Source organism: Balearica regulorum, chromosome 2 (genome assembly GCF_011004875.1).
Source record: "Balearica regulorum gibbericeps isolate bBalReg1 chromosome 2, bBalReg1.pri, whole genome shotgun sequence".
Taxonomy (NCBI): domain Eukaryota; kingdom Metazoa; phylum Chordata; class Aves; order Gruiformes; family Gruidae; genus Balearica; species Balearica regulorum.
In genome coordinates, this window is record NC_046185.1 from 154750807 (window position 1) to 154775081 (window position 24275).

Sequence of the window (24275 nt, forward strand, 5' to 3'; positions counted from 1 at the left end):
TTCTTCCAAAACAAGTTAGGGAAATGTTTTCTGTCTTGAAAATAAACCACATCATACTCAACACATACACCTAAAGCACTGATAGATTCAAATAGCAAGAGGGAAAATCCAACTTCATTGATGTCTTGCAACTATATTTCTGGGGACATAAGGTGAAACCCTTTGTCAGCAAAGATCCACTCCTAATCTGGCAGATTGTATTTGTTCTTCACTACAAATTCATACAATTTTTCAATTTTTCAATTTTTATCTATCTATCTATCTATTTATCACCTATATGGACATGTATGCATACACATACTTTTTTTTTTTTTAATTTTCTGGTTTTATATTTTTTATATTTTTATATTTTAGTGGTAATAAAAGACCATAAACCATGCTTGGTTCTGGAATTCAGGGTGACTGAACAACTGATTCTAGTCCTAACACTTTTCTTTCTTACTCTTTTCACCTTCTTTCTTTTCCACTCTTTCTGTTCCACTACCGGTATCGAGCTATAGTTTATACAACTGTATTACAGTTGTTTGGTCCTCTTTTCAAGTAAATTCAGTAAACTCAGGACAAACCTCTAGAATAACATTTCCCCTTTTTTGTTTTTCTTTGTTTGCACTCCACTTCCAGCTGTGAGCTGGGGTCAGGGCACCATCAGCAGCTGGAATCATGTTGAGCTAGTGGCACGCTGAGGGCAGAAGTACATTCACCATGGAGCATTAGGAATCACCATTTTAGAAATAATTCCCCCTGCAAAGATGGATCCAGCTGCTCTCACTCCATTTAGAAACCTCCTTCTGACTTTTTAATCCCAATACTTTCCTGCTAGATCTGAAATGGACATGACAGTTTCCTGGGATTACAGATTATTTCTTCAATGTTAGAGAGCTTCTTACGCTAGTTCCCTAGTGACCTCAACAGTATTTTCTGTCCCTGACCTTGGAGAAACTTTATAGCATGTAAGATTGGATAACTGAGTTTCTCATACATGCTGAAATCTTGCAGTGGGTACTGATGAACAGAATCAAACCTTGTGCTCAGAGAAGAAGAAAATGTTTCATGTTCAAATGAGCATCAATAGATGCGACAGAAAGATTTTCTTTGAACCTTTTTGTTCATCATCAGACTTAGAGTTCCTTGATTTCCTTCCTTTAGCATTGTCATCATTTAACCCCAGCTGGCAACTAAGCACCACGCAGCTGCTTGCTCACTCTCCCCCAGTGGGATGGGGGAGAGAATTGTAAAGGTAAAAGTGAGAAAACTCGTGGGCTGAGATAGACAGTTTAATAGGTAAAGCAAAAGCTGCACATGCAAGCACAGCAAACCAAGGAATTCATTCACCACTTCCCATGGCAGGCAGGTGTTCAGCCATCCCCAGGAAAGCAGGGCTCCGTCACACGTAATGTTTACTTGGGAAGACAAATGCCATCACTCTGAATATGCCCCTCTTACTTCCTCTTCCCCCAGCTTTACATGCTGAGCATGACATCATATGGTATGGGATATCCCTGTGGTCAGTTGGGGTCAGCTGTCCCAGCTGTGTCCCCTCCCAGCTCCTTGTGCACCCCCAGCTACTCACTGGTGGGGTGGGGTGAGAAGCAGAAAAGGCCTTGGCTCTGTGTAAGCACTGCTCAGCAGGAACGAAAACATCTCTTATATTATCAGCACTGTTTGCAGCACAAATCCAAAACACAGCCCCATACTGCCCACAGCCAGCTACTCTGAAGAAAATTAACCCTATCTCAGCCAAAAGCAGCACAAAAAAGAATCAGAGCTTATTTATTTTCAAAATATATATACATGTGTTCATTTATTCATTCAGGTTTATCTGGAAAATTTCATGCTATAATTCTTCACTGTTGCAGGAACATAAGTCACTAATGATGGTACTGCTCCTGCTTCTTTTCTGCTGTAAATTGCAATTTTGGGGGCTTCTTACTGGAAGTAGTGACTTAGTAGGAAAATGGATTATTGAAAGCAGTATTTCTATTAAGAAACTTTGATTTAGGAAGCTCTTCCATGCCTAGTGTTCTGCGCTGTGAGAATATTGCACATTTTCTGACCATTTGGAAAAAGTGTCCTTCTGTAAATATAATAAAATACCAATAGATCTATTTTGTCACACCTTTTTTTAAAGATTGGCTTTTACTGCTATCATCAGAGTAAGCATATTTCTGTTTGAGTCAGAAATAGTTGGTGAACCAAGTGTTTGACATTTGTGCTACTTAATGAAAACATTATGTCATGAGAAATTTATTAATGCCTTTGTCCCTCATTTCATTCAGAGGAAGGAAAAACATTCTCAAGGGATTTTGAAGCTAGAGCACTGAAGTAGTTCTGCAGTGGTATATAGGTATGTCTGTACTAAAACAGCTCTAAGACAGACATTTCCCTAAATATCAAAAATTGCAAATGAATGACTGAGAAAAAGTCTTACAACCCTTCAAAGATGGAAACTGTGGCTTTGCAATCATTTTATGGTGAAATAACTGTGGACTGCTTTGTAAAGGGGTGTTTCTGTCCCCATACCTGCTCCTGGCCATGTGTTCCCTTTTGTCCATAACTGATGACTGTGCAGCAGGTATGGATCCAGCTGAAAAGCAGTCTGTTCTTTTGATATTTCTCTTTAATGAGATTTGTTAGATTTGCTCAAATCTGCTGTAAAAACCCGGTTCCTCCTGTGAACAGCTGACATGAGCACATTTCCCAGGAAGAAGAGTTTTCAGGAATTCCTCTGCAACTATACATGGAAGGGGCAGACTTGCTCTGCTGCGAAAGGTGAGTAGAATCTTGCCATCAGAGAAGGGGATGAGAGCTGCTGTGACCCTGCCTGGAGATCTTAGGTTGCGCATAGATACATACATATGTGTGTGTGTATATATATATGTATATATAAATAGATGTACACACACCCTTCCTTCTGATGGCATTACTGAAGCTTCTGCTGCCCTGACAGTGACTGAGCAGCAGTGACAGCGGGGTCTGTAGCAATCAGAAAAAAAGCAGAAGGGAAAGGCGTTATTTCTTAATTTCTCCAGATTCTCTTGCCCCTAAAATGGGCAGACTCCAAAGGAATTGCCCAAGCTGCCTCTTCTTACTTCTTACCCTGAAAAAAAAAAAAAAAAAGCGCAAAACTGGATCTGAATTTTTTGGTTTCCTTCTTAGCAATTGTATTCCATTATTTATGCCAGCAGTCAGGTTCTGTACTTTGTTACAGCTGTGAAAATGGAAGATAACTCTGGATTTTCCTGTATAACTGCTCTGTCAGAATTGGGCTCTTGATATCTGACATGAACTGTCTACTTCCTATCTTGCCTACTAGATCAGATATGATGCAAATTTCATGGTGAATCATACTGTAGTTAAACCTGTAAAATGCATTTCTGTAATAATCAGATCAGTTAAGAGAAGGGTATGTACAGGAAGAAAAAAATCATCTCCTTCATGGCCTGCTGGCACTCACTCTGAAATATGCATCAATGACAGACAAAACCCCATTTTTTATCAATTGCAAACAGGGAAAAAAAAATCTGCAGGCTGGCAGAAAAGGAATTTGAGTTCATGTGAGGCAGATTAAAGCAGTGTGGGCAGTGTGGGACAAGCCTCTAGGGATTTCAAGCTAGGACCCCCGGGATATATGTGCTGCAAAGTGCACAACGAGCAAAGCTTTGCCTTGAGACTCCATGGGCAGCCTTTGCAGGCATTGTGATGGGATTGTTCTCACTACAGTCTAGTTTTGACTTCAGAAATGAAAATTTACCTTTTTCATGTTCATAATTCTCATTGAAATGGTGACTGCATAACACGTGACCTGGCTTTCAAGGGAGTATGTGGATTCTGTTCTATCTGTCAAGGTCTCTGTCTCTGTGTAATCTAAGCACGGAGCCTATTTAGTAATTCTGCTTCTGACATGCTTTGTGGCTTTGGGAACTTCACTTGGCTTTATCTTCCTCATAAAGAAGCTTATTCATCTGTAAAATGAGGATAATAATATTTCCCTACCTAAAGAGTGTTGGGAGGCTTATTTTGCTAATGTTTGCGAAGTGTTTTGAGATCCTTATATTGAAAGCACTATAAAAATGCAAAGTATTACTTAATCCCCCTGGTCTGCTATTATTTAAATATGTCAGTTATTGTTTTGCACTATTTATCTTTTTCCTTTATGTTATTTTTAATACAATACTATTATTGTTGTTTTGCTACTATATGAATGTGACACAGGAATTAATCTTCCTCTACTGAATATTATTTACACATAGCTACACAAGGTTGGCAAAAAGGATTTACCTGGCAACTGAAGGGTAACATGATTGCAATCAATCGCAAAGCAATAGCATCTGATAATGCAATATTAACAGATCTTATCACTGCATATCTTATGTCCAAATTGGCTATACAAGTCCTAGCAGCATGCTCACAGCCTTTAACGCAATGGAAAGTTATTAGGAAATATACAAATGTTCTGCACATATAAATGTGATTTGCTAAAAGCCTCAACCAATGCAGAATAAAAGTTCTTCCTTTTAAACTCTAATTGGAAGTTAACCTTTAGCTCACAAATCCCAGTAAAGGAAATGGCTTTTCTAATCTTATTTGCTCTTTATGGTTTTACAACATTATGTTGTTATTTCTGAATTATTTTTTATTTTTTTTTATATAGTTGACATTAAGAATACCAATATGACACACAAGATGAGTGATAATTTAAACATTTAGGAATTGTCCTAAAAGGCAGACCAACGGTTCGCTTAGTCCAATATCCTGTTACTAACAATAGCCACTATCAGATCCTTTCAAAGGTATATATCATTAATATTTTCTGTAACTTTTAATGGCAAAAAAGATCATTATGATCATCGTATGACTGTATGAAGAGTTGTTGCAAATGCGTGATAATAACATCTCTGAAACTGCCTGATCTCCGCTAGATGCTGTGATAAAAAAAGGCTTTACTTCTAATATTCTGAGTTTTTAGCCTGCCATTGTAACTGAATATCCCTGCTTTAATGGCAGAAAGGAGAACCTGTTAGACAGTGTTGTCTTTTCCACTAGCTAGACTATTTACTAGCTATTTCCACTAGCTAGAATATGCTCTTACACTCCAGTGTTGATGACTTGCTGCTCTTTGTTCTGTCAGCTTGTTCCAGCATTTTTTGTTGACACTACACTCTCTGAGAGTGCCTCATCATTACTATCTGAAAGAGCAGGTCTGTTACGTGCAGGCATCCTTTGGAGTAAAAGGACACCAGTGCCAAGAATCCACTTAGGTTCTTTCTTATATATATATATATATATTCCTCCTTAAGTGCTCCTTAGCTCCCTCACAGCTTCATGGCTTATCCTTAGAAAATATATATATTTAGATTAGTTCTTCTGATTTGTTCTTTAAGTCCTTTTGCTCTTTAAATTATCTCATAAATTTTATGCCATAATTTGGTTGCCCTTGTTTAGATGTCTCTCCAGGGATATCACTGGGACTGCATTTCCATTTTCTGAATTGGATTCCATTCTCTGTTATTTCTTGGATTCAGAAATCTTCTTGCTCTCTATCCATAGTAGATTTGTTTCTCTTCCCATTTTCTGGTTTCAGGATTACTGGGTTTTGTTCTGTATTCAGTCCAGTTATGCTGTCCATTATGTGGATGGATTTCATCCGTACTTAGGTATTGGAATTCCACAATAATTTAGAAGAACATAAAGACTTAAATCAGAAAAACACTCAAACTTATATTTAAACCCCATCGACTTAATGCATGTAAGTGATTTGCTGAATTAGCCCTAAGTGCAAGCAATAAGCGAGTTCTAAATGGGAACAATAACATTTCTGTGATAGCACTTTCTCAGAGATGGAGGAATTGACTTGTGTGGGGTATTGCCTAATGGCCTTTCCTCTTATTGTCTCTGGATTCCCCTGTTTTATCTTTCTGTATACGCTGTCTTTAGGCACTGGCTTTGATTAGTACACTTCTGAAGCAACTATCCAGTGTCAGATCAGATACTAGGCTTTAAGCCACTGATTTGGTCGATGATGGCAAGTTTGACATTCCCATATTCAGTGGATTATCACCAATATCTAAGAAAGGAAAAGAATAACATGTGCATGTAAAAAAATTAAAATATATATTAAAAATAATACAACACACCAGAAATAAATTTATCTCAAATTGTATAGATGCTGCTATCCAGTAATGGATTTTCCTCCCTTATCTTTTAATCCTTTCTTCCTTTACAATTCATTGATATTTAGACTTTGCCACCTAATTTTCTCAAATAATTCTTCAAATAATTCTTAGCTTGCTGCTCACAATAATACAAATGACAGATATGGGGTAGTAAGGCCTGTGCTTGCTATGGATATCCGCAAGATCAATTATTAAGATTGTACGTGGTGAAGAAGAGCAAGATCCCAACTTCTCTGTGAAGGAAGCCATGGCAGTTCTCATTCAATGACGATCTGTCCTTTGTTTTCCGTTCCTGATTTTGCCATAGGCTTGTTGAGCAAATTAGTTTGTCTCATTGGTCTTTTTCTTCCTTGTTGTCTCCTCTTCATCATGTACACTGTACTTCTTCTATAAGAGCTGTTCCGATAACTCTTTCTCCATAGCGGAGCTGTTCCTAGCTTAATTTGCTGTAAGCAGGGTCAGCAGTCATCCTGGCATGTTAAGCCAACTACACATAACATGGACCTGATTTACCCTTATGCAAATGAAATGAATTGATTTTGGGTTTTTTGTTTATGTTAACTCAGTGAAATTATGCCAGTTTACAAAACCTGAAGATTTGTCCCTTCCTGTTCCAAGCACTAATTGTTATGCGTCATATACATGAGGGCAAGGAGACAACATGACTGATCATGAAGATTCTCAGTGATGCTATTATGGAACACAGATGGACCCATTAATTCTTAAGATAATCATGATACAATTATACACAAAACAACCAAGGTACCAGCAGTCAATACCATGAATTATATTTATTTCCCCCTGTCTTTTAAATAACCCAAGACCTGAGAACAGCTAGTAACACTGAAAGCACAGTCCTGGTAAAAGACATTGATTGCATGAATAATGACAAATAAAACAGAACTATTTGATGGGGGGTAAAATTTGAACTGTCGGTATTGCGTTGCTAGGATTGTGGTGAACGACGTCTATCCTTAGGATCCTGTACAAAGTGAGTTTACAGGTCATCTCCCTCCTTCAGGACCTTCCTGTACTTTCCTTCTAAGGACTCACAGTTACATTATTGGAAATAATAGATGGATCTCTGTAAAACAAGCATTGTGACAAAACTGGATTTAAAGGACAGGAAAGATGGTATGCCATTTACAGTGAAGCATAAGGATTTCTGAGACTTTAACCTGATAGATGACCCCCTTCTTTATTTTGGCACTGTCTGTTTGGTTTTAGGCAAACAATTTAACTTCTCTCCAGTTTCTGCGTCCATAACATGGGAGACATACTATTATGTCAGAGTTGGCAAATTTCCCTTACTAAACAAGCTGATAAAATTCTCATCTCACCAAGAACTGCAAGACAAGGGAAGGAAGAGCTTAGAGAGAAAATCTCAAGAAGGTGATGACAAGAGTTTGCTGGAGGATTTACTGCTCTAGGTTCGTAAGGCGTGAGTATGAACAGGAATCCCAGAGCAACTCTGAAATTTCAGTGACACCACCACCAACCAGCTCGTCCCTTCCTCAGCCAGTGCGGTCCTACTGCTAATTGAATGACACAGTCCTTGTGTCACAGCCATGACTGTTGGAACATCACCTGGGGATCATGCATCAACATTGGGGTACTCCTCTGACATATGACCATCCTCGGAATTTATTCATTAGTGCTGAAAGTTATCTGAGGGGCTCAACTACTATTTCTGCAAGCTACAGAATATTTCCATCCTTGGGTAGAAGCTCACAATCTATTTTCCACATGTTGGAGGGTTTTCTTTGTTTTGTTTGGTTTGTTTTTTTTTTTTTCCTAAAATGGAAAAAAGAGCCCATTCTTTTTTAACTGAAGCCAGTAGCCCCCAAGGGTTTTTCTTGATTTGCAAGATCAAATTGAGTTTGAAGATTTAAACATCAAATATTGTTTATGGGCATTTACACTTAGGAAGACAAAATTTGAGATGATGGCTGCAGCTTGACATCAGAATCAACCGCAGTGCAATATTCAATAAATATGGATTTTTTTTCATCAGCTTTGTCAAATAAAACATCATGAAAAGAAAATCAAAGATCACAATCACATGACAGTATGATGGCAGTACACCTTGCAAAAGGTCAAACGAAGGATACCTTTTAATCAGTTGTTTTACTTTAGATTTCTCTCTCCTATTGAAACATTACTATGGAGAAAGAACAATTGTATTTGTCCAGCGCCAAGGAACTGCTGCTGTACTAAATCTCTTTTGTATAGCTGATGATGTTTATTTGCATTATGTTTCCTCCATTGGGCTATATGTTTTTAGCAACAATCACAAGCAAAAAAAAGCAGAATTGAGGAAGCTAACAGAGTGCTTACATTCGCACAACCCTTCTCTCTTACGTGATATTCACACGCCAGACCCAGGGACACCAAACAGGAGTTTCCACACTGCAAGATTGATTGGGAAAGGTCAGAATTCAGAATCCACTGGAAACAGTATATTTGGTAGAGATTTCATATCTATCAAGTGACTACTGACTTCAGCTGAAATACTCTGATTCTGCTTTCATAAGAGACATCAGAAATAGGAGATGGTGCAATTGGAAAAGCAGCTTGCGGCAGAGTGGAGTACAAATCAGACTGCTCATTCCTTCCCTTCCACTAGCACTGATCTGACTGCCGTGACAGACTGGCACAACTTTATATTGAATTAATATTTTGCACAAAATTCAGCTAAGGCAGCTGCTCTACGCAGGGAAGTTTCTTGAAGCCTTATTGAAGGTCAACACTACGGAGGCATGAAAAGAGCTTTTGACCGCCTCTCACTTGCTGGCCCACCCCTGTAGAAAAATATTCTTTCTACACAGACACTGATACGGAATATGGTAAGGATCTGGGAAAGATCTGATCTAGGCTGAAGTCACTGTCTGTACGAGTAGAAGAATACAAGAGTGGGTTAAGAGAAGGATGTTGTGCTGTGTAAGGAGACACTGATACGTAAGGAGAACTTGCTGGAGGATTCACGTGGCCTGAAAAGTGAGGTTTTCCTGATATTGCAATAAGGGTAAGATAAGACATTAGGAACTTTTGTTTTCAAAAATCTCTGTCATATTTGTTTTAAGACTGCAGGCAGTCCCAAAGCAATTTTTGAAATGTTTTTGCTAAGCTTTCTTTCCATGCTTTTCTGTCACCTTGTTACCGAAGATGCCAAGAACCTGCAGTTTCAGAAGAATGCTTGGGAGTTTGGGAAGTGTCCAGTTACAAATCAGGGTGTTTCTAGTATGTCTGTGGGATTTTGCCCTGTGTTTCAAAGAAGGAAAGAAGAATGTTCCACAGCCAAGCAGACTGTCAGGCTGAATGAGGAGGCTAAGCAGATGTGGTAGATCCGTAACAGAAAGCCTATAAAAGTGGATGTGGTTCAGATTCTCCAGTTTTGGAAGTAATGGTTAAAAACATAATTTAGACACAGCCATTGTTTTTATATGCAGAATATTTGTTGGTAAAATATCTTATTATTTTGCATTGACTGACCTAATTTTTACTATTGGTTCCAAGAAAGGAAGTGCAATTTTCTTATCTGACCCTTTGGGATATTTCAATAAATTATAGAGGAAAAGAAGTTACAGCTAGCTGTAACAGTAAAGTGAGAATGTACTGAATTACTCAGAATAGATAAAACCAAGTTACTTTTGTCGTGAATTTAATTCTCATAGCAGCACTTCCACCAGCCTAATCATAGTGCAGGATATTGGGAATTCTCTCAATCACCCAATCTTTCTCTGACTTTGGCTTTTGGAAAACATTTGTGTTATGTTCATACAATGTATAATGATGTATGACCACAAATCCCAGGCTGAAGTTATATATAAGCTCCGAAATCACCCAGTGCTTGGAAAATTATTTCACTTAAACCATTTATGCAGGGCTGACAGTACATCCCACTTTTGCCTTTGTTGCAAAGGCTGTGACTTACTTGGTACTCAGATACAAAGTAAAAAAACCACTTCTAGGGAAGTCTGTCCGTTTCAGGTTATTACTCTTACATGGAGAAAGATTACACTTAGTGTCTAACTGGACTTAATTTAGGTACCTTCAGGATCCTTTACAAAAGTCAATGTTTGATATATTAAAAAAAAATAATGAAAAGATTAGAGCAAGAGATCTGCCTTATCTGCTGCATCTACTGCTTCTCATAAGGTACTTTGCAGTGCAAGAATATTTTATCACTCAAGGTTGAGCATCACATATTGGGCCATCTCAATCACAATACTGCTCAGTACAGTAAGATACTATCCATCTTTTCTGTGGATTTGAGTACTTTATAACACACTTCAGCACAGTATCCCTAGGTTGCTTATCCATATGACAGATTACCCGTGCAGTGGGTGCAGGTCTGTGTAAGCACGTGCTGGTGTAGCTATGTGTGGGCAGGAATATGCGGGGTGGACTGAACACCTCAGCTCAGGGGCAGTTCAGGGAACCCTGCACTTCGTAGTCAACACGGTCTTGGATCTTCCACGTCTTCATCCTCTTACTGAAGAGCTGTTGCAGCATATGGCTTCAGTTATCCATATTTTCACTTCCTCTGGGTTATCTCACTTCTCCATTACCTTTGTTAATTGAGCTCTGGCTGCACACTTATTTTGCAAATGGTGAGCTGAAGGCCAGAGAGTGGAAATGAATTGCCCAAGAACACACAGGAATTCTATGGCAAAGTCACAGAGACACTAATGCACATTAATTATTTAAATGACCTGCTATTTAAATGAGGATGAATGCAATGAAGAAAGTGGAGTGCAGAGCAGTGGAAACTGGAACCAGTTAATCTATTAACACAGAGCAATGTGTTCTTACCGGCTCATTTTCCAGTTTGACTTCAGTTTGTTGGCCCTATGTGGTGCCCAAGCTGATGATACACCTTGGTTTCAGCAGGGCTCATGAGCTGGGACCGCAGCCACGTGAAGGAGTTAGTTAGGCTCTAATCTCAGCCTAGCTGCCTGACAAGCCACCACCTGACGTGCCTCTCAACGCGCTTGTCCAGAGCTCCTTTTTCAGTGTTCACACGGACAGAGGAGCTTGGACCTGTGTCTGCCTTTATGAAGATGGTCTTTGTGTCCTCTGTTTCTTGGCTGTGAATTTTGCTTCCATATGACATTGGGAGGCATATGTGAGGCTCTGTCTACCTTATTCACTTCAGTCTCTGTGTGGCTGCTTTCCGTCAGGACTATCTCCTTTTAAGTACACTAATATGGAAGGGCAAGCACGTTGCTTTCTGTATTCTCAAATCTGACTAGGAGGAAACATTTATGGCCTTATATATAATTACAGACCTACTGTAATTACAGTTATATATTAACATTATATTTTTCAAGCAGCATTAATAGAAGTAAAAGTAATAAAAGTATTAGCTGTATTAAAGCTGAAGCTATGGGATTATCGTTATGTACTGTTCCTTAGAAACCAGAAGTTATGCACAGTCCCCTGACCGTGTAATAACTCCTATGGTCTGGCATTTCTTTGGCAACCGATCAGAATTTAACTCCAAACAACCTGAGACCAGTGCCTAGTGGAAAGAAGAGCATCTGCTTTGTCATGGCAGGACATGTAGAGTCAGCTGAGGTAGCCGTAAATTTCAGGGATATCCAAAGAGCAAATGCCTTCAAATCCAGCTCAGACCCCCACATCCCCCTCCCCAATCTCAGCTGAGAGCAGCGCCGCAGAGATCAGTGAATCCAGTGTGACATAGCCACTCTGTCACAGCTCAAACCTCAGGAGAGCTGCTCCCTGCCGCCAGCCCTCACTGAGGGCTCTTGCACCAAACTGCAGCCTGGGATGAGTGGAGACGGGCTCCAGCAGCAGAAACACCAGCTACCCAACCCTTGGTGGCGGAGAACAGCAAAACGCTTGCCTCATCAGGGAAACCCGTACTTCACAAGCAAATGAGGAGGCTTCAAATCAGCTCTCAGAGTTGCTTTTATTCTTACTACATCCTACAACTGGTGCTTACTAATCATGCAAATTAATACAAATACCTTGAAATAAAGGTTCTTTTGCTGAGCCTCTATTTATCTAACATGCGCATTTCCATAAGAGAAGTTGTGCCCTCACTTTTTGTGGTAGTCCCACCACTCAGTCATGTCTGTATTTCATGATAAAGATAGGCAAATAAAACAATTGTTTTGTTTTCTTAGCTCTCCCTTACTAAATAGCTCACACTCGTGCTTATCTCCTCAGACACTGTTTTGACACTTGCTTTGTGGCTGGCTGTTGCTTGAGGTGAAGAGCAGACTGACTGCCTCCTGGAGCACCATCGTTTAATCTTTCTCAGAAAGGTTCTGCTGCCCCTTTATGGGACATCTCTACCTAAAGGTTCAGCTAAAATTATCATTTAACAGGAATCGAAAGGAGGTGCAGCTGACACAGTTACAATATTTAAAAAAATAAAATCACATTTTAAATGTTTTTCAACCAAAATTAATCAACAGCAATTGCAGAAAACCTACCTTTACCTTGCTTGTTGTGTAAAGTGGTATGAGGGATATGAGAGAATTATGCACTTTTATATTTATAGTGTAAATATATTATTTATAGTGTAGAAAAAAATATTTATAGTGTAGAAGAAGAGTCATGGAAAAAATGAAGGGAATCAGAGAATGCAATGAAATCAACATCCAGGCAAGGATTCAAGTTCCTCAGTTTTACACTGGGTTATGAATCCTGAAAAGTGGCTTAGCTTATATTCAGAGCCAGCTTTATAATCAACAGAAATATTGAAGCCATTAAATGGAGATGATTGGTTAGGCACAATAGAGATCTAGACAGGGGGTTAATTTGCTTCTGAAGCGTGACAGAATTGTGCCATTATTCCTAGTTTACACCACTTTTAAAGAGAGACAGTTTATGATATCCAGGTCACTGGATTTGGTTTGAGCTCATTTCCAGCTTGTAGATGATTGTGAGGGGACCTGTTAAAAAGAGATATTTGGTTAACCACATCCTCACTAGCCCCTGTTAAAAGCAAATCCTGCAGTGCTCTTGCAACCAGCAGTCAGACTATCCTTTCCTACTTCTTGTCAGCTAGCAATAAAACACCAGATGGTGTCCTTCCAAAAATAAATTCATTATAGTTTCATTCTGGGTTTTCTTAAAGAATTTAGGGACAGAATTTCAGTTAATGCAAATCAACACAGTGCCGCTGAAGTCAACGCAGCTATGACATTTTATACCATCTGAATAATATGAACTAATATTTTTAACTTTTTGGAAGGAATACCATATCCTTTCTCTCCACATTTAACAAGTTTCATTCCACATTTTATGCTAGCCACCTTCCCCAGAATTCCTGGCTGGTGGTCCTTGGTATACAGCAATTCACAGGCCACGTTGTTCTGTGTATTGGATTAGGCTAATTCACTGTTAAGACTCCTGTAACCATTATCATTTAATGTCTTTGTTTTTCACCATCTGAGACTCTAGGACACCCATTAGCTTCCTCTGGTGACACACAGGACTATTCACACAAGAATATTTTAAGAGCCACTGGCCCTGTGACGCTTATGGTTCTGTGTGTGCTTAGTTTCCCCTAATTCCAACCATTGAATGAGGACAGAAGTCTTCAATTGTACCCTTAACCAAGGCAGATAAATAAATCTAATGGTAAAGCATCTTAAAAGAAGCCTTGAGCATTCTTCAGATAAATCAATTGAGACTCCTTTCAGAATTGTTATTATGCCCTAGCAATTAGTCATTGTTTAGTCAAGCTGTGCATACTTATCTCTTCTATATATCACCCCTTCCAGCCTCACAATAACTTTTGTTCTTTTTCTCCATGCTCCCTTCAACTTATCTGTATCTTCCTGTGCCCAGAAGTGAGCATGACTTTGCTTGCAGATGGAAAGCTGCAAACTTACAGACACCTACAGAGCTACAAACCACAAAACAGGGAGTCTCTGCCACCCTGTTCCAAAAGTGAATATTAAAATAGCTAAACACACATTACCGGTAGTCAGCACCTGCTGCAGAATATGTAGGTAATAATAGCCCAAGAGGGAAAAGGCAATCATGGAATCTGCCTTTAACGTTTATCATGTGTCCTCGCAAGAGCACTGTTATCCAGTTTCTCATACCACAGATAAAATTTTTTGCCAACTGCTGCTCCCCCATATGCCTTGCCTTCCAGTGTTGGGGAGCATCAATGTGAAAGAGGCTTTTTAGAACTCTTTTTTAGCATTCCCCAAATTAACCACCTTGTTTTCTGCAAACAGATGGGGGGGGGTGACCTGGGATTTGGAATTCAGCTGCTTCTCAGGCAAAAAAATCTTTAAAAAAAACTCCCAAGAAGAGATGTAGGAAGGAAACAGGTGCTTTCAGGAAAACAGTAGCACTTATTTATCAAAGATGCAAGGAGAAGATCACCAATTTTATTCCTCCCACTTGGCAATAGAGCTAAAAAAACAGAGAGGGGTGTTGGGTGCCACAGTGACACCCAAGATGACACATTTGTGAGGCTTCACTCAGGCTTTTTAGGAACCAAACTCATCTATCCCCACATGCTATCCTATGCTTAATCAACTCATCTTTTTGCACATCTTATCAAAATGTGTACAGCTCTGTTCTTCGCTGATGACACAAGTAGCGTCAGATGGCTTCGTCCCTGACCCCTGCATGGTCACCCATCCTTGTGGGGCTCACAGTCATGAGCTGTCTCCTAGTAGATGCTCACAAGATCAAGATCAGGTTGTAGGAGCCTTTGGCCACGGTGGAGGTGACGCTGCAAGGGGCAGAGCTTGTGAGTTAGTATTGTGTGTGTGCCACACCATGTAATGGGGGGACTGCCAAAATGTAGTTTAATTTCTCTCACCACCATTAACCTACTGCAACCCTGGGTGCTACTTATGGGCTCCTTTTTAAGCTTTGCTTTACAGTATAAAATTTTATCCCTGTTGTCCTCCTGTGTGATCTAAATACTGCATGTCTTTTTTCATCTGAGCACCCCAAACATTGAGCTCAACAACAGCAACAACAGTGCCTTTGTATTTTAATAAATGTCTGCTTACTCCACTGTCTATGATTTCTTATATTGCCTTTTAGGACAAAATTTGACAGAAGATGTTTGTGCTAAGCACAGATTTATCGAGCTTTTGGTCACTGGGTGAAGAACAGTCCTTCTCTCCAAGTTAGGTTTGCCTCATTGATTTATCCAATTTTCATTTACTCTAACACCCTGTTTTACCAGTTGGTAGTGCAAGGAGGGATTCTTGCACCAAGCATCAGAATGGGGATGCCTCAGAAGTTAGTACACTAGCAACAGTAAAACACCCTCCTTAAAAATGTCACATCATGATTTTTTGTAATAAATGTCAGAAAAATCCATCTTTTCCTGCAATGGTTGTTAATTCGTCCTGTGTATTTATATCTCAAACACTGCTGAGTAAAGGTCTTTATTATTTATATTTTAATGGGAAACATACTGTTTGTTTTGGTTTGGTTTGATTTTAACTTTGTTTTTCTGAGAAGAACTAATTCCAAGGAGAGCGTTACAGGCTGTATAGGCTCCATTGTATTTTTCATGCACAGCAGCACATTACAGATCGAAAGCAAGCGAAATGCTGGGTTTGTTTTAGGTTTCATTTTACAGTCAGGGTGGTGAATACATCTGTTTGTGTCACCAGCCTAGAAAATATCATTTTATGGTTCTCAGAGGTTATTTATAATTGAATTATAGGATGTTTCATGATTATTTGGAATGGTATTTACAAAGGCAATACTAAGCTTGGTAGTTCACTTGTGACCAAGAATGTGAAGAAAACACCCTATAATTCATTTTTAAGTACCCTCCAGAAATCATATAATTATATTGTATGACAGCGTTGAAAAAGGAAGAAATATAAATTTTTAAATTATTTGCATTATGGTCTTTAATCAAGCTTATATACATACAGGCTGGCACACAGTGAAAAAGACTAGGCAGGTTACAATGAACACACCACCAATTTTTTAATTTTAGATTTGATCTTAGGTCGGTGCTGGTTTCATACACCAGAACACTTCCCTGATGTATATTATAGACAGACTTTGGAGCAAGAAAAGGAAAAGGTGTCTTTCTCCTCCAGTATTTCCAGTCAGAAATGGAAGTGCAAAGCATCTTGTGAGCTCTCGTATGATTCACAACAGAGTGGCAGAGCCATCTGGGAGACCTCTGCCTTGTCTGAGGAAGAGGTTTTCTCTTGCTCTGGGGGTTTAGGAGCCAGGCACTACCCCACGCCCCATGCCAAGCCCGTGGCACCTCAGCTGCTGCAAACAGCCACGGCCCCACTCCTCCCATGGGACCGGTGGCTGGCGAGTGCACATCAGAGGCGTCCGGAAACTGGATCCCGGGACCGACACCGGGGAGAAGGCTGTATAAAGCTGCCTAGCCCTCACTCACTGCCCAAGGTTTAAAATAGCGCTATAGTTTGAGATCTAAAGGCATTGGTAAATTCAACAGCAGCATTACATTTCAATCTCTCTTGTCTCCTCTACGCTCTTCTTCAGAGCTAGAAAAAACAGTCAGCATTTTCTTTCACAAGCCATTGCACAAAATAAATATGTAGCAGAAAATGGATATAGATGTCTCTCTTACTTGCCTTAATAGGGCTAAACACCAAGAGAGAAGCTTGTACATTCCGATCTGGTATCAAAAATGCAATCCTGTTCCTAAACAATATAAATAGCCAGAACTACAACTGATGGCATTTTTTTTCTTTCTTTCTTTTTGACTTCCTTGTATGTTATTCGCTTTTGCCTTGTCCTTTGTCTGTCTGGACAATAAGTAGTCTGGAGTAGGAACAATATATTGTTGTATATTTGTAAAATGCACAGCAGAAAAGGGCCCTTATCTTGACTGAATCCTCAAAAGTAGCAAATTGAACTTAATAAATAATGATAAGAAATAAATTCAATGCAGAGGAATTATCTTTATTTTCTTTTTATTTAGCCCAAATGAAACCATTGACCCGTTAAAACTGAAGTTACTGGCAATACTTGTTTGTAAAATCAGTGTTTTGCAATGGGAAATAAGACCAGTGAGCTGACAGGGAAAGACAATATGGAAATAAAGAATGAAAAAAAAAGAACACAAAAGGAGAAAGAACATCCTGTGAGTTGTCCCACATAGGAGAGGAAATAATACTGGAAATCTGCAGTCTTGGCTTTGGGGAAATGCTGACATGTTATTCTGTGTTTCTACTCTGGGACTATTATTAGAGACAATTAATTTGCAGATTGAGTGCAAATCACCCATCCGTGGATCGAGATCATGGATTACCAAAGAAAATTTTCATAGAAGAGAGCTGTGAAGGCTTAGGTGTCCATCATGAGTGATGAATGGTACAGACCAGATTTGTCCAGCTTTACTTCAGACGCTTTTAATTTCCCTGTTTATAGGAATTGTTGTTGAAACCAGAAGGGATTCACTGTTCTCTAAGAAATTCTCCATCTTGCACATACTCCTTTGTAAGCCCAGTGCATGTGGCAGTGGTGACAGCTGAACAAAATAATAATTTATATGTCTTACAAAGAAGACCCACTTCTATCTGAAGAAAGAGTGAGCGGAGGGCATCCAGAGCTGCTCGGGAGCTGCAGAAGGGCAAGCCTGATTGTCGCACTCTACAGCTAAAATTTTTAATATCGGATTTTGCCATTGCATCTTCATGGCTTTTTTTAGTATTTGGTGAGAACTTTCCTGCATGCACCGAAAAATGTTTCTAGCAGGAAGGAAGTCAGGTCGGTTTACACAGAAAGTAGGAGGCAGGTGCTCGGTGCTTCATTGGGCAGTAGTTCCTGGGACGAGGACTGTGAAAGTTAAATGAGATATTTTGGTATCAGGAGGCATTTGCAGTGAACTGACAACTCACAGATAGAAAGAAAAGTATTTCATATGATCAACCCACACAGCAGTGGCACGCCACCTGCCTCGTGTTACATTACCTGACGTGGGGCATGCTCCTGTCACGTAACCTGAAATGTGGACTTTGGGGAAACACTCTCTAGGTCCCGTACCTCACTGTTTAATAACTGGCAGCTTTAACAGTCTGAGAGATGCATTTCCCTAGGATAAAGGTGTTCTCTTCCTGCACATTAGCTAACATTGACACCAACCTAACCTAAAAATGTGTGGAAAATGTAATTAATACAAGTTATCATCTGGCCAAAATCAACCCTGAATACCCTTAGAATTTGTATTTTAACCCTCTAAAGTATGTGTAGGCTATTAAAAAAAAAAAAAAAAAAAGGTAGAACATTTCTAAATAGTCTGGAAAATCTTGTTTTCATTGTGATGGGAAACACTTTCAAGTTTTGACTTTCTCCTCTGAAAAATAAACAGGAAATAAAAGAAAGTAGAGGGTTTATTCCCCTCCTTCTTTCCAAAAAGAAAGTTTCTGTTATTTCTGATTTCACTAGCAAATTTCAAAAGAAAAGACCATAATAATTTAGTAAGGTCAAGAAAATGTTTACTTTCTTCAACACAGAAAAACATATTGCTAGAGAAAATAGCAGCTTGCAGAGGGCTTTAAAGATGCTGTTGTTCCTTATTGCCTGTGCCATTGATTCATAGGACATCGGGGACTATTCTTGGTGAAACGTAAGGTACAAGGGCAGGTTAACCCTGCAGCAGAATACATTTATTCAAAACATTTCTGATTATTTTCTCTGCAATTTGTTATCTGTGGTTTGCTCATAGTCCAGATGTGCAGTGGGGAAGTCTGGGGCTGCCCTGCCGTGTGACCTGATCCATCCCCTGTCACAAATCTGAACGCCGCGTTGCACGGGGGAATAATGCCAGTGCCGTCACTTCTGTGATCCTTCATGCCAGAAAAAGGCATATCTGTGCCCGGCAGATGGGGCAGAGCAGCAGAGAGGCTAAGTGGGTGACAGGGGCCTGTGCAGACAGTTCGGGTAGGAGCCAGCTGCATGACACCCCTGCTTAGTACATGAGACTTGACGAATCTGCCCAGACACCACAAAGACACCCAAGAGCAGGTTAAATTGTCCCTCGAAAGACTTAGCTTTGTAGCAAATCATTTCAGGGGCCGCGAGGTGATTCACTATCTTCTGCGTTCAGAGGCAAGTGCGTTTCTAGCTGTCTTGCACAAAACCAAACCGGCAATGCCTTGAATCCAGGTTATCTGAATTTGAAAATCGGAGGCTGAGAAAATGAATCAGGAGGAGGGAGTAATTAGAGTTGAGATGTCACACTAAATCACAGGCCCTGGTTAGTCAAGCAGCTTGCATCTGACAGCACCAGTTGGATGCAATGAATAGTGGACAGTGGTAGAGTTTAATATTTTAGCACCTGCTTTATTTTGCATGCAGGAGACCAGCTACACATTCACATTTAAATAAGTCTGCAGTTGCACGCAGCTTTTTCAGGGGGAGAACTGCCTACTGCCTGTTAGCTCTCAAATGGCCAATTTAAACCTCTGCAAAGCCAAAGGGTAAGTTACAGATAGGGCTCGAAGAGGAATGAAAAATGGTATAAACCTCTTGCATTTTGCAAAAAAATTCCTGATGTTTCTATATTTGGTTTGGCTTTGAGGTTTTTTTGAGGTGAGGGCACTGTTGTACAGATAATTAAAAATGAGGACATAGAGGAAAATAAATCATTTAGTTTCAGTCAAGCCTGTAACCTGCTGTTTAGGGTTGTCACCTGAATCAATGACAGGTTTAATGCTTCTTAGCTGTTGGAGATACAGATGGAAAATTTTGTTGTAAACTTTGTGTGTATGTGTGTGCAAATACATACAATTCAATATGTATGTATTTGACGTGTATGGGCATGCAGCAGCCTTAAAGAACAATATTGTACAAAACAAGAACAGCACAGGTTATTCACCTTCAAGAATTAGACACAAAATTATAATATTTTGTTGTTAGACATCTGGAAAGGAAAAAATGCCCATTTACTTGTAAAAGATCTGACTTTATCCTGTGTGCCCCTTTTTGATCTCAGACCTCATTGCCTGTCCCTGTAAATCTGGGTTCAGCCCCACGGGTGGCTCCTGCGCAGGGTCAGTGCACTGCCTATTCGGGTGTACTTCTCCTGCTCCAGTGTCCTGTGCTGCTGGGCTTGGTGTCACCACGCACAGTGTCTGTGCTTCATGTAAAAGCAAAATAATACAGAGATTTTACCAAGGGATATAAAAAGCTCTTGGGGACAGACCCTGCCATCCCCAAGGAAAGACCCACCCTGACATGAGGTGTGGAAGGAATGATTGAGGTTCAAAGAGCTGCTCTGCACCGTAAATGCCATTTATAACAGGGGTGGTGGATGAAAAGCTGGGCATGACCCAGCAATGTGCACTCACAGCCCAGAAAGCCAACCATGTCCTGGGTGGCATCAAAACCAGCATGACCACCGGGTCAAGGGAGGTGATCCTCCCCCTCTATTCCACTCTCATGAGACTCCACCTGCAGTACTGCGTCCAGCTCTGGGGCCCCCAGTACAGGAGAGACATGGAGCTGTTGGAGTGAGTCCAGAGGAGGCCATGAAGCTGATCAGAGGGCTGGAGCACCTCTCCTATGAGGACAGGCTGAGGGAGTTGGGGTTGTTCAGCCTGGAGAAGAGAAGGCTCTGGGAAGACCTTATTGCAGCCTTCCAGTACCTAAAGTGGGCTTATGAGAAAGATGGGGACAAACTTTTTAGCAGGGTCTGTGGTGATAGGACAAGGGGTAATGGTTTTAAACTAAAAGAGGATAGATTTAAATTTGACATAAGGAAGAAATTTTTTACAATGAGGGTGGTGAGGCACTGGAACAGGTTGCCCAGAGAGGTGGTAGATGCCCAGTCCCTGGAAGTGTTCAAAGCCGGGTTGGATGGAGCTCTGAGGAACCTGATCTAGTTGAAGACATCCCTGCTCTTTGCAATGGCATTGGACTAGATGACTTTTAATTTCCCTTCCAACTCAAACAATTCTATGATTCTATGGGCTTCTGCTCTTACTCCTGGGGAACAATTTCTTTTTCATAAAAAAAAAAAAAAAGGAAGATTTAAAAGATAATTTTGAATTACAAGTGAGCTATAACTGCTCTTCAGACTTTGAGTAAGCAAGAAGGAGTATATGTTTTATGATTATTCCAATGTGTCCTTTGCTAAAGCTGTGAAATAAGATGTTGTCTGAGACTTGGTTTCATCTAAGAATGTGCAACTAACCTACTTCATTGGCAATACAATTGAACTTTAAATTATTAATTATTTTTTGTTACTATCAATATGTCTAATAATCTGCTAAGTGTTGAACATTAATATTTTCAGTGCTGGATATTACCTTACTGAATACAGTAGAATCAATATTATTGGCTATAATGTGGTAATTGATCCAACTGACTCTGCAGTGTTCCTTGCTTCTATAAAAATAAATGAAAATATTTCATTCAGACACAAGAATGCATAGAGAAAACGTCAAGACTATGCTTAAAGCCCATAATAGAAATGCAATTTGAAAATCTGCTTTATCCCACAAGGGCAGATTTTGAACTCGTTATATCAAGATGTTACCATTGAAATCAATGTATGAGACCAACACGTAGGAGCTAGAGGACATTTCTCACTGGGTTCTGTAAACAACCTCTACCAAAATGGACTGAATTGAGTCCTCAAGGGCTTTGGATCAGGAAGATATTCTTAGATCCTGTGTGGGCAGATCGACACTGCATACTGTACTGATGCGCTGGTACCTGTACTGATGCAGTGGTACCTTTCCCAACCTGAAATGAGCCTTACCCTAAACCTTGCTGACCGTGTTCATCTCCCCTACTCATTCTGCAGAGATCTGCAAACCCGAGCAATGGCTCGGGATCAAGCTGCTCCCTCTCATCCCTCCCCACTTGTTACAAGAGCTTTTCCCTTCCTGATGACATGTAAAGTGCAGCCCTTGAGTTTCACCAGTCCAGAAGACAGCAGAGACTGTAAGGAGTATGATGAGGTTAAATGGTATTCAGTAGGCCTAAATATAGTAATTTTAAAATATTTTTAGGTTTTTTTCCATTATCCCTGGTATTCAAAAGTGCAAGAATATCAATGATGCACTATGATACTAAAATTATAATAAAATCATTTAATTAATCTTCTTTTGTCTTCATCATCCAGTGCAGAATGTGCTCACAAAGTACTTAGCAGTTAATTCAGATCCCAGGTGTACTTGGCTGTTGAGGCAGATAGAGAGGTTGTGTTTGTGTGAGTGTGGTGACTAAGCCTTAACCATCAGCCAGGATTACTGGGAGCTACAAGAGAGCTTTTTTTCAGTTTTTCCTAATTTTCAAATCCCTATTTTATTTTATTTTTTTTGTGAAAGAAAAAATATCTCTCTAACAAATGTAAACCATATTTTCAGACACCCTGCAAATAGCCTGAAGGCTTCTTTACCCTGGAGTCCAGACAACCTACATGAGAATCTGCCTACAATTCTCCAGAAAAATCATAAATAAAAGCAAATAGAAAAAGTAAAAAAAAACCAAACCAAAAAACAAACAACAAAAAAACCAAACACCCCCCCCCCAAAAAAAAAAAAAACAAAACCAACCCCAAAAAACCCAAAAACAAAACAGAAAAAGACACTGGGGTTTCCTGGGAAACAGAATTTCTGTTCCATGAGAAATTTTGACATAATGAATATGTATCCTGAAATTGTAATGGAAAGTGTTAACAGTACCTACCCAGTGATATTAAAAAAGATACTGATAATAAAAAATTAAAATAATTCTGTAGTGTTATTTGATCATTAACCATCATATTTTTCTTAATAGTATTATAATGACATATACATATGACAAAATTAATCATTTAATATCAGTATTACAGTGTTTCTATTTTCAAATATTAATTGTTTGCAATAGTACTGCTAAAATGTACTTCAGTGTTCACATATATCTAGCAATAATCTGTCAAAACCCACAGTCTTCCACAATGCCTTGTTTCAAGCCCGCCCATGATTTTTGATAGAAACCTGAATATCACGATGTCCCATTGAGGGTTTTTACACTCCTCTTTTTACAGGTAATAGACAGCTGTATACACTGATGAAGTAATTGAACTTCTCTTCTCTGAAGTTTTGATTGTGCAGCCTGATTCTTGCACAGCTTCCAGACCTACACAGATTCTATACAGGGAGGATGAGTGCAAGAGCCGCTCTGCAGTATTAATCACTCAAAATCAGCAAACACTGCAGCATCATTCCTCAGTGTTACTGAAGCACTTCCCTGGCACTGGACTGGCACTGGACTGCTGATTACAATGATATCTCCAGCTTGTACTTAGAAGGCAGAGAATTATCATCTGTCACCTGCGTGTCTAGGAACCAAGCGAGAGCCGATTCTCTCCTTGTTGTCAGCTGAAGACATGTGCATTCATTGAGCAATAGTAGTTTTGTAATCAGTACTTTTTAACCAGTACTTTTGTCCAACATCCGTGGAAGTCACTTTCCTTTTGCTTAATTTGCCAGCTCTTGCTTGTTTGCAATTTACTTGCTCGCTCTGATGCTTTCCAGCCTGGCACAAACATTTCAGCAAAAGTGGTCATTTTTAATCCCTCTGCTTAAACAAACATTGGCAAGGTTGGCCTCTGAGCCAAGCAATGGTGGCTGGTTAACCTTCCACACTACGTGTGGAGCTAGCCCAGCATGCTCATCCTCTAGGCACTAAGCTCCAGCGTCCTTTCTTGTCTTTTGTAACCTCATAGGCTGGTGTGTTAATATGCAGACCATTACTACTTTGCTGATGAGACAGACTGCCGAGGATCAATATGTCTCTGCATTTGTCAGCCCCGTATACCCCAGAGTTAAGTTCTCAGCTCTGCTGCCAGTGCTCGTGTCCCGCTGTGTAATCGCAGGGAATTGTCGATTCCTTATACAGTGTGTCCGTACACCGGGCTTTGCAGAACAAGTAGGAAAGATCCAAATGTCGTATTTGTTTGGCTCCCACCGCTTGAGTAATGGTAGGTGCAGCCAGAATACCAGAGGACAGCTTGCTTACGGGGTCACTGCAGCTCAACAGCTAACCATTGATGTTGTCAGGCAGACTTGGGAAAGATGCCCAAATACTATCAACTAGAGGACATTGCATTTTAATGAAAGACAAAAAAAAAATCAAGATTAAAAAAAGAAGAAA

General features: G+C 39.8%; 1 long non-coding RNA gene across 10 annotated transcripts in view; it reads left to right on the forward strand.

Moving 5' to 3' along the window:
• Positions 1-24275, forward strand: part of LOC142600614 (uncharacterized) — a 105337-nt gene that overhangs the window by 12919 nt on the left and 68143 nt on the right. For 9 of the 10 annotated variants that reach the window (XR_012834194.1, XR_012834193.1, XR_012834198.1 and 6 more), the window contains exon 2: positions 15225-15314. This is a non-coding gene — a long non-coding RNA (uncharacterized LOC142600614). Of the gene's footprint in view, positions 1-7985; positions 9199-15224; positions 15315-24275 lie in introns of those variants that run through there. The other variant, XR_012834200.1, reaches the window with a different exon arrangement.